Genomic DNA, 13,353 nt, shown 5'->3' with positions numbered 1-13,353 from the left:
TTCATCCGTCATCCATCATCCCTATCCTTGGTCCATAAGTGAGCTCTTCTCCCTGGCAGACTGGGCTGCCTCAGGCCTCCTGGAAGCATGTACATGCTCTTCTGACTCCGGGGTGATGTGTCCCTCTAAAGGGAATGGGGGGGAATCCCTGGGTGGCACAGCGGTTTGGCGCCTGCCTTTGGCCCAGGGCGCGATCCTGGAGACCCGGGATCGAATCCCACGTCAGGCTCCTGGTGCATGGAGCCTGCTTCTCCCTGTACCTATGTCTCTGCCTCTCTCTCTTTCTCTCTCTGTATGACTCTCATAAATAAGTAATAAAAAAATTTTAAAAAAAAATAAAGGGAATGGGGGACCTCAGCTGCAGACTCTCTGCTAACTTGGGAAATGAGGCCTCAAGACAGTTTCTCAGGGAGCAGGGTTCTCAGACTTCTGTAATGTTTCTAGAGCATGGCTTTCCAGGAGACCCCCTTGAGGGAAGATAGGGGGTAGCTACAGGCTCCATTCTTCTGGAAGCTCCAAGTTCAGGTATTCAGATTATTTTCTCCATGAGCCTCCCCACTCCATGTACGTCTCAGACTGAATATCATCAATCTGTGGCTCAGAAAATGGGTTATTTTTATATTCTGTGCTGTCCAGTACAGGAGTTGCTGGTCACATGTGGCTAATTACATGTAATTTTTGCATTTTAAATTAGTTAAAATCAGGGACACCTGGGTGACTCAGTTGATGAAGCATCCGACTTTTGATCTTGGCTTAGGTCTTGATCCTGGGGTCATGAGTTCAAGCCCCACATTGGGCTCCATGCTGGGTAGAGAACCTACTTAAAATTTTTTTTAATAAATAAAAATAAATTAGTTAAAATCAAACAAAATGAAAGCTTCAGCCCCTTGGTCTCACTGGCCACATTTCAAGTGCTCAGTGGCCACATGTGGCTGGTGACAACCAGATGGGACAGCTCAGAGAACATTTCCATCATCCAGAAAGTTCTTTTGGACAGGACTATCCTAAGCATTCACATGTGCAGTCTTAACTGAAAGAGAGGCTGCCCTCAGCTGTTACTGATCTGGGGTTAGAACTTTGTGATTCTCCCCACAGGAGGGGAGGTCTGAGCTGGGAATCAGATTTGAGTCTGCATCTTGTCTGTGCTGCCTTGGACTTGGATCCCATCACCAGACCTCTCTGGCCTGACGAGGTCAGACTTGGGGGTGTTTGATGAAGGGGGCGCCCTTGCCATCTTCTGGAATGGTAGAGAGGAAAGCGAGATGTAGGTCTGTACATACTTGGAGTGCTCCCCGGGCTTGGAGACGATGGGCTTGTAAGGAACATAAACACCCAAAAGTGAGCGGTCACACGGGGAGGTGGGGTTCCTCTGGCCTGAATGCTGGACGGTCTCAGGGAGAAAGTTTACCCCTTCTGCAGAGACTGTCTGCAAGGGAAGATGTTTTTCTTTCTTTTCCCGGGTCTGTGTCCTGTCTCCTGTTTCTCCACTGTGTCATCTCTCAGAGGGAAGCTGGCTGAGGCGTCCCCAAGGCTCTTGGCTGCAGATTCCTGTTTTCTGCGTTGCATGGGCTGCACTCAGACTTGTCCACAGGGCGGGCTGCCTCTCACCCCTCTCCACCGTGAAGGAGGGCTGGCCTGGTCATGTGCGGAGGGGTGGACGTGCCTCCTGCCTTGGTTTCCCTCCCCTCTCCGCCCCACTCCCACCAGGCAGCAAGCACCCGTGTGCCCACACCCCTCCCAAGGAGCCTGACTTTCTAGCTCTGTGTCCCACCTCCAGGCACACACAGTGAAACAACTTTGATCTTGCAGGAATTGCCAGGATAATTTACACGTGCTAATGAAAGCCACGCAGAGCGCAGAGCTGAGTGGGGACACCAATCCCTGCCCCACCCCCTGGCCCACCCCGGCTCCCTCAGCTACCTCTGAGGATCCAGGCCAAGGCCAAGGAGTGTACCTCCCCAGTAGCTGGGTATCTGGGTAGCCAGGCAAGGGAAGGGACTCCTGGGCAGGGCCTCCCCAACGTAGACGCTCTGGGCCGGGGCTGTTCCCCCCACAGCTGAGCACTGGGTCGGGGTGGCTTGGCTGATCTGAGCTTGGAAATCCATTCTCGCAAAAGTCCTGTGCAGATGGGCTCGTGGGCACCAGCCCCCTGGTCTGTGCAAGCAGGACCTGAATGAGCGGTACGTGGGCTGTTCCAGAGCAGTGACCCGCAGCCCCACAGCCCGTGCGGTGACAAAGCCCGTGACAAAACCCGTGGGCGGATCGGGGACTGGGACGACAGAGCAGTGGGTGGCTCCCGCCGCCACAGTGCCGTGGGCACTCCCCATACCCTCCTCCCTCCCACTCCCCCTAATTATCTTTCTTGGATGTTGTGAATTAAATCTTACAGTAACCACAGGAGACGGCTCTGGGTACGGCCCTGCTCACATCTCCGTGCGCCGATAGAAGTTGTTAAATGAATAATGTTTACTTACGCTGGGGACCCAATTCTCTCTGAATATAATTCCCCTTCGAGTTCCAGGGAGCTTCCTGGAGAAACCGTAAAAATAATAAACACGTCTCCATATCAGAGGTTGGCAATGCTGCTTTGAATTCTTTTGGGGGAAGAGAGGTGGGGAAGAAATAAATTAAGATTAATTTTTAAAAGAGGATCACGCCACAAGTCAGATGACAAAGCAAGCTGGCAGGACACACAGGGAGGTTCTCGAAGGGTGAGCCCCAGGGCTTCCCCTCACCCCAGAGTGGGGGCGGGCTTACCTGCTGAAAATGCAGGTTCCCGGGGCTCCACCCCAGGCACACCTCTGGAATCAGAACGTAGGGGAGGGGCGTGGGGTGACATCCGACAGCCTGCTTGGCATGGGGGGTGGAGCTTGGAGGTCACAGGTTAGTGGAGCAGTGGGCTGGGTCTGGAGGGCCCTGTGCGCCCGCTGAGACGACAGGTGCCTGCACTTAACCTGTCTTCACCTGTCTGGCTCCTCTGCATCCCCAGAGTAGCCAGAAACATCAGTGGCAGCCGAGGGGCTGGGGAGAAACGCTTGGTATGGTCCCTCCGTCTTTCTCTTCTTCCTTCTGCTAGACCCCAGCTGACCGCTGTCACCTGTGAGACAGGTGGGCTTGTGGGGCCCCCCGGTCTGGGCCCTGAGATGCTCCAGTCCGTAGTTCCTGTACATAGCGGGCTGTGACAGAGGTCTGCCCAGGTCCCCCTGGGAGCATCTGAGGCCTTGACCGGGGCCCTGCTGGCTCTCTGTGCTTCGAGGAGGGCCTCCAGGTGTGCAGGCCACTCTCCCCCAGCCCTCTGCAGCCAGCTGGCCGGGGTCACCTCAAACAGCGCAGCTTCCAGCAGGGCCTGCTTATAATGCGCCACCCCCGGTCAGTAGCTAGCAGCGATGGCAGTGCTCACAGAGGGGGTCAGGCTGGGGTCAGGCCGCGGTGGCGTGGAGACATTTCCAAGGTCACGAAGCAAAGGGCCGGCTGAGCCAGGAATAGCAGTCCTGAGCTAACCCCAGGCTCAGATTGCTCGCCAGGCAGGTCTGCGTGGGGAACGTGAGGAGGGTCAGGAGGGAGCCGCCACAGGCCCTCTCCGTGGTCCATGGGGAGGACCGGGAGCTGCCATCCCTCGTGGAGGGTGAAGGCCAGAGCCTTCTCCAGTGTCGCTGTCATTCCTGCAAGAGGAGGCCGGTTTGAACTCTGGGCCAGAGGTTGGTGTTGCGTGGGGGCAGCAGAGTTTGTAGCTGGGAAGGCTCCTGTGCTGGGCCCTATTTCTTTTAATGTCATCGGGGAGTGCTTAAAAAACAACGACAACAATAATCCAGCATTTGTTTTCCTAGGGACTCTTTGCAGACTTTTCTAACTACTCTTAGGGGGAGGGTTTGGTGTGGCATCGAAGGTGTGGACTCTGTAAGCGGGAATGGAAATAAAATCCACTGTCATCAACTCTGGAAAGGCACTCCGCATTCTAGAAAGAGAGGGCTCCGGGTGTGTATTTCAGGAGGTTCCCATGCTCTGTTTTTGGCTCTGTTTATTTTTGGGGCAGGAGAGATGCTTGCAGCATTTGTTGCTGATAAGGGCTTGTGTCCTCCTAGGGGCTTCCTAATTTCCTTTAAATCACTTCGGCAAACGTTTATTTCAGAGCTTGTGAAGGCCCAGGAAAAAGTAAGGCTTGTTTCCTCTGCACCAGTGGCTCTCAGAGCAGATAGTGAAGAATGCTGGTCACCCCGGGTAGGGGAACATCAGCCTCCACTAGAGGGGGTAAGAGCCACATCCAGGAAGGCTACTTGGAGGAGGCGGATTTTAAGCCAGGGCCTTCAGGAAGAGAGGTCAGCAGCAATCTAGGGAGATTTGGGAAGGGCTGGGGAGGGTACACCTCACAGTGGGTACAGACAGAGCCAAGGTAAGAGATGCTCTTATCTTTTTTTTTTTTTTTTTTTTTTAAGATTTTGTGGGATGCCTGGGTGGCTCAGTGGTTTAGCCCCTGCCTTTGGCCCAGGGCATGATCCTGGAGTTCCAGGATCAAGTCCCACATCGGGCTCCCTGCAGGGGGCCTGCTTCTCCCTCTGCTTGTGTCTCTGCTTCTCTCATGAGTATAAATAAACAAAATCTTTTTTTAAAATATATTTTATTTATTTATTCATGAGAGACGCAGAGACAAGCAGAGACACAGGCAGAGGGAGAAGCAAGGCCCCTTGCAGGGAGCCCGGTGTGGGACTCCATCCCCAAATGCCCAGATCATGCTGTGAGCCAAAGGCAGACACTCAACCACTGAGTCACCCAGGGGCACCAAAAGATGCTCTTAATCCACATTACCCTGTCTGGGGAGGATTCGAGGACACAGCCAGGACAGGCGGGTATGGTGGGGGCCCTGTGTGTCTAAAGAGGCTATGTGAGACACTTCTAGAAAGGCCTGTGTGAGGGAGGTTGGAAATTCTGTGGGGTGGCTGATGCATGGATCTGCAAGTTGTGACCCGAAAGATGGAAGCCTGAGGTCTTGAGGGTGAAGGTGGAGACCCAAAGCAGGAGAGGCAGGGTCAGAGGGGTGGGAGGGCCAAAGTCCAGGAGGGTCTCCGGAGGAGGTGGCGGGCAGCTTTTGGCTTCTCCCCAGAGAAAGGAAGAGACAGGTGCGGCGAGGGCGCTGGGTCACGTGGAGCACCCGGGTTGAGAGTGGGGGGAGGCAGGGGATGCTGGGAAGGCAGAGCTGCCTTGGGTGGTAAGTGGAGGCCCAGGTGGGAAGCCTAGGGTGGAGGCCAGAGCTGACAGCAGGGTTTCTGAGGATGGGAGCATTGCAGACTGGTGCTGGAAGGCCACGCAGGAGGGAAAGTAAAGGCCCTCCTTGGTACCCGCAGGTGGAGATTGAGAGGGAGGACAATGGGGTGGCACCTCCCACCATCCATGGGGGCCCTGTGGACACCCAGAGGCGGCTGAATCTGCCGGCCATGGCCTCCAGCAACCAGCAGCTTCCAGCTGTGAAAATGACAACTTCAGTATAATCCTTTTCTTTGATTATTTCCATTTGTGAGACCTAATTATAAAGACATAAATACAGCAAAAGCTGGAGCCAGTGACTCCTCACAGCTGCCCGGAGCCAGTAGGGACCAAGCCCTGCCATTGACCTCTTGTCCCAGGGCCCCGGCCCCCCTCCCTGGCCAAGGGGAAGCTCCGTGCTCTGCTCACATCAGGTTTCCGTGTCTGGGTGTATTGCTTGTCCAGTTGGCGGGCGGTAAGGGCAACTGGGATTTTATTGTCCTGGTGACAGCTTGGGATTTTCATGACAGGCGGTAGATTAATTAATCCAGAAATTTGTCAGGCACTGACATCCTGAAAGGTTGGGGGAGGGGGCCGAGCCGGAAGGGGAGATGCAGACTGATCCAAGGGGAGTGTGCAGGGTTTACCCCAGCTCAGCCTCCTGCCCCGGGAGCAGCGTGCTTGGCACACAGTAGGCACTCAGCAAAGCCTAACCCCCGCCAGGCAGGGTAGCAGCGTACTGTGCCCAGGGGGAGAGTGGAAAGCCCCGGGAGATAGGGCAGAAAGGCCACACACGCCGTGTGCAGATTCACAGAAGGGGGTGTCAGTTCTCCAGGGCAATTTGATAGATACTTAGAGTCTTTCAAACATGCAGAGAAAATTGGGGAGTGGATGAAAGGATGCCCTGAAGTTTCTGAGGATCCCTTAGGAGTCGGTGTGGGTATTGATGGAGACCCTGTGGACCTGGGCCAGAGTTCTAGAACATGTCCTGGTTCGTTGCTGAGCAGGGTTGAGTGGCTGAGCCCGCCCGGATCTATCTGTTTGGGTCTCAGGGTGACTCGATGTCCCAGGGCTCTCTCCTGGGGCTCTCCTGGGCGGGTGGCCTGCCTGCATGGGGGGTGGGGGGCAGGGGGCGCCCAGGTGCATGGTCCAACGAGCCAACTGGCCAGGGGGAGGAAGCCCCTCACCCAGCGCAAAGGTGGCTGGTTAATTTTTTACAAAGTGGGGCTGTTCCCGAGAAGCTGTAGAGGGAACCACCCAGGTTTCTGTGTCTACTGGGCAACCAGGTGCAGAAGGCGGAAGTGGGCCTCCACGCAGTAAATGCGTGGGGTCCTGGGAGCGCTCTTGCCGCCCCACAGGTGGGGCCCACGCTGGCCTCAGGTCTGGGTTGGAGGGCTCCCCTGCCACCAGTGACCTCCAGCGGGTCTAGCCTCCCCTGCCCACCCCCCCGGGCCTGCCCACATCCCAGCTGGCCTCTTTCCAGCCAGGGGTGGCCAGGTGGCAGGAGCCTGCTGGAGACAGGTGTGTGCCTCTCCAGGTCGTGGCCTCCCGCGACTCAGTGCTCCCCCTGGAGCCGGGAACTGTTGACAGGCGAACCGGCCACGATGAAAGCCCACTCCAGGGCTCAGAGGTCGGGTCTGCAGAGACAGCGCTGAGTGTGTGTGTGCGTGTGAGGGCGTGGGAGGCTGGTGGTGGGCAAATCCCCTGGAAGCAAAATAAGCGTGAGCAGCAGTGGTTTCTCTGGAATCTCTGCGTGAAAGGGAGTTTCCGGAGATGCTTGTCTCCAGGTGGTGCCTGCTTGGGGGGCTCTCCACAAACCCCTGGCTCTGCCCTCTGGCTCTTCTGCTTCCCGGGACAAGCAATGGGGCTTTGGCTTGGAATGTTTTTTAAAATTTGAGGTAGAATTAACATAACATAGAATTAACTGTTTAAAAGTGAACGAACCAGGGATCCCTGGGTGGCTCAGTGGTTTGGCGCCCGCCTTTGGCCCAGGGCGTGATCCTGGAGACCTGGGATTGAGTCCCACGTCGGGCTCCCAGCATGGAGCCTGCTTCTCCCTCCTCCTGTGTCTCTGCCTCTCTCTCTCTGATAAATAAATAAATAAATCTTTAAAAAAAAGTGAACGAACCCTTCAGAAGCATTGAATGCATTCAAGAAGTTGTGTAATCGCCACCTCTGTTTTGATCCAAAACGTTTTTTCCCCCCAAATGGAAATCCTATCCCCCCCCCAGCACACACTCCCTATTTCCTCACCCCCGGCCCCTGGCAGTAATGGACTTTGTGCCTCTGTTTCCACCTGTTCTGGATTTCCTGTGGGTGGAGTCACGTGATAAGTGGCCCTTTGTGACCGGCTTCTGTCCCCCAGCACGCTGCTTTCAGGGTTTATCTGTGTTGTATTGCCTGTCAGCATCCCTCCTTTTCATGGCCGAGTAATATTCCATTGTGTGGCTAGCCCATGGGATTTTAAAATATGCACATTAGCTGATGGACAGTCAGGTCATTTATGCCTCTGGCTGCTAATGAATGACACTGCCCAGGACATGTGTGTGTGTGCACGTATGTTTTTGTGCCCCCCTGGGATACACTGTGAGGTGGCCTGCATCAGGACTCTGCTCTTTTTTGGATAATACTGGATAATACTCCTTGGTGTAGCTAGACCACATTTGTTCATCCACTCATCTGTGTAGGGACATCTGGGTGGGTCGGGGAATTTTTATTTTTTTTTAATTTATCTTTAAAAGTTTTATTTAGGGATGCCTTGGTGGCTCAGCAGTTGAGCGGTTGCCTTTGGCTCGGGTCATGATCCTGGGATCCGGGATCGAGTCCCGCATCAGGTTCCTGTGGGGAGCCTGCTTCTCCCTCTCTCTGCCTGTGGCTCTGCCTCTCTCTCTTTCTCTCTCTCTGCATCTCTATTTTTTAATGAATAAATAAATCTTTTAAAAATATTTTATTTGATTTCTTTGAGAGAACGAATGAGCATGAGGCTGGAAGCAGAGGGAGGGGGGAGAGGCAGACTCCATGCTGAACAGGGAGCCTGATGGGCTCCATCCCAAGACCCTGGGATCATGACCTGAGCCCAAGGCAGATGCTTCACTGACTGAGCCACCTCGGTGCTCAGGTCAGGGGATTTTTAAAGATGAGTCTGGGGAAGGGAGTGCTGACTAGGTGCTACGAATGTTTAAAAAAAAAAAAGGCAAAACCAGGAGACCTGGGTGTCCAGCGTCTGTCGTGGCTTACACAGACCCTACAGGAGAGCTGCCAGTAGGACTAACCCTGAGGCCAGCACAGGTACATGGTGTGTGATGATGGGGCTCCCGAAGGTCTTTTTCCTGTGTGTGGGCACAGGGAGAGCCGTTCCTGCCAGGACCTGCAGGAGAGAGCATGCCAGGCCAGTGCTGCCTCCCCACGGGGCCTGATTGGGGGGGGGTGCCCCCCATGCTGGTGCACACTCCCGCGCATCTGAGAAGTGCTTCCTCCTAAAATGACTTGTTTGCATCTGCCCTTCCCCCAGTTTCCTCCTCACACCAAACGTAAGCATTTCTATGGAGCTGCCACTGTGGCCCCGGCACGGTGCAAGGCTCTTTCTAGTTTATTATCCTGTTGAGGCCTCATGAAAACTGGGGTGGGGATGCACTGCTTGCCAGTCCACAACAGGCACTGACGGTGCAGGGTGAGGCTGCTGGTCATGCAGGCTTACACAGGCCGGTGCTTCTGGCCTCAGGGTCTCAGATCCTCAGCCCCCAAACTCAAGTCCCTCCCCAGTGCAAGCATGTGCCCTGGGCAGTTTGCCCTCTGTATGAGCATTGAATGAGGTTAATGCAAAGATAGATGCCCAGGAGGTTATGTTTAGGAAAGGAGGGCAGAAAAACCTGCTGGGGGTGTGGAAGCAGGTAAGTGGCTCTGGAGGAAGGTGAAGCTGTAAAGATAGCCCATCTGGAGCCTTGAATGCCTAGGACACTGGTGGCCTCCGATCCAAGTGGCGCTGCTGGGACTGTCTGCTCCTGATGAGAGCAGGGGTGGTGAGAAGAATGCTCCACCTGACACCACTGTAAACGGGACGGTGGGGGTGGCATGTTCCTGGTGGGGTTTTTGCTTGTTGGCCATTCTGGGCCACCCCCCACACCCCCCGCCCCAGAAGCTTCCGCTCCCGCCTTGGGAGGCAGAGGCTGGGAGCATGTGCCTGTCACAGGGTTCAGGCCTGCCAGGTAGATGGGCCTCGGAGTTGGGGATCCTGAGCGCTCTGTGATTTCCTAAAAGCCTGCTAAAATAAGACCACTCAGGAACATATTCTCTCCTGCTTTACATCACAAATGTTGACAGTAGGAAAATGTGGCCAGGTTTCTCTCAAATATGAAAAATGGGAAGTAGGCAAGCCAGGAAATGAAACCTGCACCCCCCAGCCCAGACAGCAGTGTGAAGGAGGAGGAGGTGCCCTGGGCACCCCTGGAAAGCAGGGTGATGTCTCTGCGCCTCTGTTTTCCCATCCAGACCGGGGGTGGGGGTTGGGGGGTGGGGTGCCTCCCCTGAGGGCTCTGAATGCGGAAGGGGTCAAGTGCCCTGCCACAGCTGGGCGCTAAGGGTGTTCCGGAGGCGCCAGGCCACTGTGCATGGGGGGGGGCGCTCCCTGCCACAAACCGTCCTCTCTCCGGAAGCTGCAGCCGGTTGGGGGGCGCTTCCCTCCCTCATCCAGCAGCCAGGGGGAGGGACGGCTGTGGAGCGGGGCCTGAGGCCCTGCCCAGGTGGCTGGGGGATGGGCAGCAGTTCGGCCAGGCCCACCCCGAGGGTGGGGGACCCTGGCCCAGGGTGCTCAGCTGGGAAGGGAAGGCCGAGCTCCCGAGCTGGGGTAGAGCTAGGATGGTTCGTGCTTGACCCGCGGAGGCGGGGCCACCCAGGCGGGCGCTGGGCATCTCGCAGGTAGTGGGGGGCACAGGGGCTGGGGGGGAGGTATCAGCGGTGGCAGAAAAGCCTCCTGCGGACCCCAGGAGTCACTGCCCCCCTCCAGCGGCCACCCCTTCCCCCTGCCTTGGCCTGGCCCCGCCGTATAAAGTTTAAAGGTTTTAAATGCAAATATTTCTCTTTTATAGATGCCAGCTGTCTCCAGAGAGCGCGTTTCCTTGCAGCTCAACTTTATTGTCCAATTAGCTTCCCATATCTGGGTACCGGGGAGCCTGGGGCTGGGGGAGGGGCGGGCTCCCGCGCGGGCGGGGCTGGAAGCCACCCCCAGGGGACTGGGGCCGGGGGGCGGGGGGTGGGGGGGTCCCTTTCAGACCCCGGGCTCTGGAGGGAGAGGCAGGAGCCGGGGCGGGGGCTGTTAGTGGCTGGGGTGTTCTTTTCTTATTTAAAAGAAATAAAGGCGGCCCGCCCCGCGCACACTGGCTTCCTTTAAGTCCCCGCGAGGGTCCCCTCCCTGCTTCCTAGCCGCGCGGCGGCTTCCCCATTCACCGGGGCTCGGCGGCACTCACAAAGCGAGGCAATTAGAATTGAAAATCTATGCAAAACAGCTGTTAACTGATTGTAAGGGAGTGCAGCTGTGTGCCGAGTGCAGCTTGGAGGCTGGGCGAGGGCAGGAAGTGCTGGGGCAGCCCGGGGTTAAGAGGCAGGCTCCTGTCACCCCGGCCCGGGGAGCTGCCGGGCTTTAGCCCTTGCTGCTGCCCCCCCACACCCCGGGAGCCGGCCGGGAGGGCGTTGGGGGCCGGGTCCCCCCCCTGCACCCCCGGGGGAGCTGGCTCTGCCCTCCGCAGGGCCCACAGATGGGAGTGGGGGGGCATGCGTCCTTCCCCCACCCCCTCCGCTGCAGCTCCTTGACTCCATTTACCCATTCGGCAGATCGGCGTGGAGGTTGAGCTGGTGGGGTGGTTCCTGGGGGCTGGGGCCGGTCACTGAGGCTAGGAGTCCCTCTGCCCTCTAGGCTGCCTTGCAGGGGGGGCAGGGGGTAGCCCGGGGCTCCAACCACCATTTCCCCCTCTCCCCGATACTCCCTCTCCCAGCCTGTTACAGAAGCTCCCTCCTGGCCCAGTCCGGGGCTCTGTATTTCTCACACACAGATCCCCTCCCCCTCTTTGTCTAAGACTCACTGCCCTGTGGGACCCAGAGCCTAGAGGGATGAATTCCAGAGGCGGGGATGGGAAAAGCCTTGGAAGAGATAAGATTTGAGCCCAGCTTTGATGAAGAGAGAGACTCCTAGGCAGTGCTGGCTAGAAAAAGAGAACTTTGGTGTTTAAGTGGTGGGGGTCTGGCCACCGGGTCAGGCTGTATGTAGGTGGAGGGGGCACCTGTGCAGACCCCCTGCCCAGCAGTCCTTGGTGCTCCAGGTGGGACCCCCTGTGCATGTGACACCCCTGGGCTGGTCGCCTCAGGGAGGGTGGGCCACTCGCGCTGAGAGGCTGCTCAAATTCCCAGTGTCAGGCTCCAGGTGATGGGTACCCCCAACCCCCCAGGTGTGTCTGCAGCAGGTAATTACAGACACATGCTGCCAGGTATAGGCAGACAGCCGGACTCTGGATCAGGCTTGAATTGAATTTGTGTACCCTTGGCAAGTTAATTAGCCTCCTCTGGTCTCCTAACCAGACTTTGTAATGGAGGTCACACGGCCCACCTTGCAAGATCCAGGCTGAGCTGTCTGGGCACACGGTGGGTATTTGGTAAATGGCAAAAGCCATACCCTTTCCCACCTACATCGACGCCCAGGTCCCTGACGCTTATTTGCTGATACAGATGCTGAATGAGGCACCCGTGGCCATGTGACGGTGGTGTCCTTGTGTGCTGGGAACACCTGATCTGAGCGCAGGACGCTACTTGTGCCTCCTGCTGACCCCACAAGGACGCAGGATTCCCTCCAGGGTGTCATGGGCCCATCACAGACCAGGGGCTGGCACCTGTCTGGGACTCGGTGCCTACACTCCTGGGAACCTCACCTGGCCCAAGGAGCTGCACGTCTGGTGGTAGTGGGCTAAGTTCCCAACCTACCGACCTGTCTTCTTGTTCCTTGCTCTCCTGAAGCCCCCCTCTGCACCTTGCTGCTGGTGTCTGTTGCATGGTCTCTGAGGGCAGCAAGCTGAGAGCGCTGGGCCCGGCACTTTCAGGTCTGGATCTGGGAAAGCTAGTGCCGCAGAGCTGGCGCTTGGTGAGTTTGCTGACTGCCCCCTTCGTGTTGAGAGGCACCCCTTTTCTTTCCAGTGGATGCCCTCTGGGCCTCTCCATCATGAACTCCCTTCTCCATTGCTGGGAGAAGTCTGGGGCTGGGGTAGGTTTAAGGGGCCCCTGCGGCTTCTCCTTGACTGAGGCTTTTTCATCTGTTTGGCTGTGCGGGTGTCACAGGTTCCAGGCTCATGGAGGCAGGGTGGGATTTGCAGGTATCCATCTGAGTAGGTGTTCAGAGCCAGGTGGGGGCCCCAGGAACTCCTGCTTCCTGCACCAGGAGGCACAGTTCAGCGGGACAGGGGTCCGAGGGTGCAGGCAAGCACGTATCTGCGTCCTATTGCCCCTGGTACACAGTGTCTGGGCAGGTGTCCCCATGTCGCCCTGTTAGGACTGGCTCTGGCACCTTGCCCTTTTACCCTGAACCTTTTGTCCGTGCCTTCTGTTTCCGGGCAAATGGCAATGAGGGAGAGGAGGTCCAGGGAGGCAGCACTTTGCCCAGGAAGGCTGCGCGGTGGGAGCTGCTGAGGAGGAAAGAGAAAGAAAGCGCCTGGAGGGAAATGGAGGTCCGCCAGCCTGAGCCCCGAGTGGCGGGAAATTAGGAGTCAGGCTACAAACCTCGTTAGCGAGGAGCGCGGGCTGCAGGAGAGCAGTTCCCACCCTCAGACTCGGAGGCCGTGCTCCCGGATTACTAATTTCCTCGAGCTGGGCGCACTGACAGTGAGTGTCATCTATCCCCCTCGTGCCAGCCCTCCTGGCGGCCGCCAGCACCGCCACACCGAGGCCCTCCGCCAGCCCGCTGCTGCCCCCCGGTGGCCGCGGCGGTTTCCTGCAGCGCCCCCGCTGGCCTCCGCGGCGGTGCCGGCCCGGAGCCTCCAGGTGTGAGCAGCTCCAGGCCCCGCTCCCGCTGCTGCGGGGCCCACGTGACCGTGAGCGGCTCTCGGCCTCAACTTCCTCATCTGTGAAACGGGATCAGAC

At 57.3% G+C, this 13,353-nt stretch overlaps 1 protein-coding gene across 5 annotated transcripts in view; it reads left to right on the top strand.

The window, feature by feature from the left end:
• GSE1 (Gse1 coiled-coil protein) overlaps window positions 1-13,353 on the top strand; it is a 414,942-nt gene that overhangs the window by 344,641 nt on the left and 56,948 nt on the right. The gene's annotated exons all lie outside the window — the stretch shown is intronic.

This window comes from Vulpes lagopus, chromosome 10, assembly GCF_018345385.1.
Source record: "Vulpes lagopus strain Blue_001 chromosome 10, ASM1834538v1, whole genome shotgun sequence".
Classification (NCBI taxonomy): Eukaryota; Metazoa; Chordata; class Mammalia; order Carnivora; family Canidae; genus Vulpes; species Vulpes lagopus.
This window is presented reverse-complemented; position numbering and strand designations above follow the sequence as displayed.